The sequence below is a fragment of the Octodon degus genome, unplaced genomic scaffold, assembly GCF_000260255.1.
Source record: "Octodon degus isolate 3935 unplaced genomic scaffold, OctDeg1.0 scaffold00083, whole genome shotgun sequence".
Taxonomy (NCBI): Eukaryota; Metazoa; Chordata; class Mammalia; order Rodentia; family Octodontidae; genus Octodon; species Octodon degus.
In genome coordinates, this window is record NW_004524659.1 from 5314336 (window position 1) to 5319252 (window position 4917).

The window sequence follows — 4917 nt, forward strand, 5'->3', positions numbered from 1 at the left end:
AAGTCCCAGAGTTTTTCTTTTCCGTGGCTTGTGACCCACTGGCAAGGTGAGGTCACAAAGGTGGTAAAGCAGCAAGAGAGGATACTCACTCAGAGTCGGTGTTCATCAGTCTAGGTCAATTCAGAAAATGTTTATTAAAATCTTCCCAGATGTGGTGTCGGCTGCATTAAGCAGGTAGTGTAATGACCAAATGTCTGTTTCACACGGACGCTTGGGAAAGGCAAGTGCCTTCTGGTTCTGTGGTAGGCTGAGATGACACAGGCTCCGAGGTATCGCGCCTGCCCAGGTCTGTTGGGCGGTGGGAGTTCTCTCAGCACCAGCCTCTAGGCAGGCTTGTGGTTTACGATAGCTGACAGCGTGCAGTGGAGGTGAAGCTAGGCCTTAAGAAGCCTTACAGCTTCCTCCTTTACTTCTGGAATCTTCTTGCTGACTTGTGAACAAGGCTGGGCCATACTCTCAAGTGACAAGTGACCAAACATGGGGAGCCAGTCAACACCCACCCATCCATACTACACACACACACACACACACACACACACACACACACACAGCCACCACCAAATTCCTAGGGCCCTGGAGCAGGCTGATACTGCCTACATTTGAAATGGAAGGAAAACCTGAATAAATCTGCTCTCAGGCTTTCACAGGGAGCAAATTGGTCAAGCAATGGCTGCAACTCATCCACATGGCTGATCCTGACAAAGGATCTACAAACTGCGGTACAGGGTTTCAAGTTAAATCCTGAGAAGATTTGACTGACCTTATCAAATACAAAAGTTACATTTCTTGTTATATATGTCTTGCCTTATCTTGGTCTTAACCATCCAGGAGAAAAGTATGAAAATGAAGTATTAAAAAGTAAAGCCATATTAATATGCTGAGCTGTAAAAGGCTCAAGTCAACAACTTCAGATATTGCCAGTCTTATGGAAAACCCACTACTATTATGGACTACTGGACTATATTGGGTTGTTTTGCTGAATTCATCCACCTACAGTATTTAAATGACAATGGAATGCCCTTATCTGACAAAATTAACCAAAAAAGTGGGAAAGAAATGAACGACCATTTTGTATCCATATACTCAAAATAGTTAGGACAGATACACAGCTCCATTCTCTTAATTCAATGAATAGAGAGGTTTGTTCTAATAGTGTTTGAGACAGGATATCATGTCTGCATCTTGTACAATGAATAACTGCTAAGACAATAATGTGCAATGTATTAATTATTGAAAATGTGCTAATAATCAGTTGTGAAACTGTCTCATTGCTATTTGTTTCTCAATAAAATTATTTTTAAAAATAAAAAATAAATAAGTCAAAAAAATCCTATTTTACATCCTTTTAGTTGCTCTAAAAAAATACTAATGCTGGCCAGATCCAGTGGCATGGCTGTAATCCCAACCACAGGAGAGGCTAAAGGCAAGAGGAATGCAAGTGTTAATCCTACCTGGGCAACTTAGAAACTGGGCTGAACAATCTGTGATAGCCTGATCTTGGAAACAACCAAAATGCCCGTCACATGTTGAATGGTTGAAAAAGATGTGGTACTTTTATATAATGGAGTACTACTCAGCTATAAAGAATGATAAACTTGAAGCCTTCATATTTAAGTGGATGCCCCTTGAAGATATACTTATTAGTGAAGTAAACCAGACCTACATCTGTAAATATCGTATTGTCTCCCTAATATAAGGACTTATAATTCCATATATGATTAGGTTTCTAAATTTCTTTGTGAAAATATATAAATGCTTATTTCTACTTTTATATAATTATTTTTCCTTCATATTCTGTAAGGACTTAAAGTTCAACATATCAATATCTGATGGAAAATACCTGTTCCAGGATATGCCAAAATGTTTGATATTTTGACACATAGGATAAACCATACTGCATATATTGCAGGTTAATAATTAGCTTCTCTTCTGGAGGGTTAACAACCTAAGTTAGCAGATCAAAATTGAAGAAAAGGAAGGCTGCATGGTTAGCCAACATTTTGGCCCTAGCCTTTTAAGGTCAGTGAAGATTCGGGACATAGGAGAACCTGTACTGTAACAACATGTAACTCAGTTGTGCTCCAAATTTTCTGATCAAGAAGATTATGGAGCCACAGAGAAATGTGTTCGATGATCTAAAGTGAGCCTAGGGAGAGTCACATGGAGAGAAAAAACATTTTCTCAAGCTTTCACAGAGAGCAAATTGGTCAAGCAATGGCCGTGACTTGTCCTCAGGTCAGACACTGACAAAAGGATGTACAAAAGGCGGTACAGGGCTACAGGATAAATCCTGAGAGTACTTGGCTGACCTTATCAGATACAAAAGCTACATTTCTTGGTATATAGGTCTTGCTATATCTTGGTCTTAGCCATCCAGCAGAAAAGTAGAAAAACGAGGTATATAAAGTAAATCCATATTAATACGATGAGCTATAAAAGGCTCAAGTCAATAACTTCTGAGGATAACCCACTAATATTATAGACTGCCAGACAGTGTTAGATTGTTTAGTTGAATTCAAACACCTATAGTATTTAGATGACAATAGAATATTCACCTCTGACAGGACAAAAAAAAAAAAATTTAAATTAAAAAAAGATACAAAGGAAAGATCATTTTGTATTTATATATACAAAATAGGGTAAATTTACAGCTACTTTCACTTAATTCAATGAAAAGAAAGAGGTGTACTAACAGTGTTTGGAGAGAATATCCTGTCTGCTTCTTGTACTATGGATAACCACTAAGAAGATAACAATGTACAGTGTATTGACTATCAAAACTGTCCTATTAATCAGCTATGAAACTGTCTCATTCATATTTATTTCTCAATAAAAAAATAAATATATATTAAAAAAAAAGAAATGGTGCTGAGGACCTAGCTCAGTGGAACAGCACTCCTGGATTTCATCCCCAGTATGGGGAGGAAAAAAACAACCCATTGATTCCATAGGTGACACTGTTACAGAAAACAGACTGAACACAGAAAGACATGGCACCAAGGAGGTATAGGAGACAGCAGTTCATTACACCAGCGGGCCCTTCTGGTGTCATTCCCAAAGAGTCAGACCCATCTGGTGGGCTTTCAGGCCTTTTATGGGGAGAGAAGCGAGAGGTACAGAGGCAGATGTGGCACATTATGATTGGAGGGTTGGGTGACGTCACGAGTTGCCAAGGGGGCGTTCAACAACGTCTTGAGTTACATTCCAAGGCCTTCCTTTAGATAAGCATGGGTTACATAAAGGAAGGAATTTTTTTTTTATGAAACATTCCTCTTGGTTTTGCTGGACATTCTTGGTGGGCTTTCTTGACAAGATTTTATTTAGAATTTTAACTTCCCTTTCAACACAGCTGAGCCCACTGTGTTGTTTCATCGCGCACTCACTGGCTCTGTAGTAGGTAACACCTGTGGTGTGGTGGGGGAGCGGGCTGATGACAATGACTGCAGAGGCAACTTCTCAGGGACTCGGCCACCTTTGTTGAAACCACTAACTCTTCCTTTGGGACTGTGACCGTGGCCAGTGGATGACCTATGACTTCCAGAGACCACAGATCTGAGGCCTGCTGGTTGTTTCCAGGCCAGTGCTGCTCTTGTACCCTTGAGTAGCTGTCTCTAGACTGGGCTGTTCTACAGCTCTGTAAGGAAGAGGTGATGCTAGCAATTATTGGTTTCTTGATAGATGTACAAATAAGACCACTGACAAAGAAAGCACCAGATTGCATGTGGTTTATGGCGCTGAATGAGATTAACCAGTTCACTAACCCAATAATCCTAACTTTTTTTAAATGAAATTGCTTAGAATATCTAGTCCTTCCTTGAATATACTTTTGCAATTTTATCATTTTCCTGGTTTCCATAATAATAAATGTGCCAAAAAAGTATCTGATGCTTATTCTTTTTACTATTGTGCCATGTTATTTAATCTTTTGTGAATTGTACCCTAACATAAGACAAAATGGGGGATGTAGACAATCCAAGATCTGGAGCAACCTCTCAGCCTCCCATGGCAACCATTGCCAAGTGCTACCTCCCTCCCTCTCCTCCCCTTGCCGCCCCTTCATTTACCTCCCCCCAGGCTTCCTCCTGTTGTCTTTCCACATTTAGGGGAAAGGGTCACCCTATAGCTCTCTCAGGTTTCTATGCTCTGAATTTAGAAGAACAGCCCAGAATAGCCAGAGTTATGGAATCTTACACCCATCTCCACAGGGGTAGGGGGAGGAGACCAAGATCACTCCAGTTTCTTTCCAGCATCTTCCCCTTGACCACAGGAAGAAGATAGGGGCAAGGACATAAAAGTCTGTGCAGCCAGAAACACCTCCTGAGCTGCTTCCAGGGATCTAAGCTCTCAACGTCTCACTGCTTCTTGGTGCCCCTGAGAGCCGACCTTGTCTGGGGGACGGAAGATAAGAGAGAACGGTTGAATGGTATTCACCTCCCCTCCTATCTCTGTGGTTACCTATCCTTTGCTACTTAGCAACCTTTTCTCTTTCTTCTTGTTCCCGATTAGTGTTACCCAAGTTTAAATCATTTTGAATTTTTGCAGAAGAACTATTCCTTGGATGTTCAAAAGCAGACTCTGAGCCAGGTGTGGCGGAGGACACCTGTATTCTCAGCACTCTGAGAGGCTGAGGTAGGAGGGTAGCGAGGGTGAGCCCAGCCTGGGCAAGTCAGCAACTTCACAAGAACTGGTCTCATTGTAAAAAAATTTTAAAAGAGCTGATGATGCAGCTCAGTGCAAAGGCCCTGGGTTCAATCCTTCAAATCCCCTGTAAACCCCCCTCCACACACACACACCCCTACTGTGTTCCTTTTTTCTACTTTGTTGTTCTTTATTTTTGTCTACATTCATTTTAATTTTTGGCTTGGCATTACTTCAGGGATGCTGGCTCATTGTTCACTTATGTGCATCCTCTCTTCT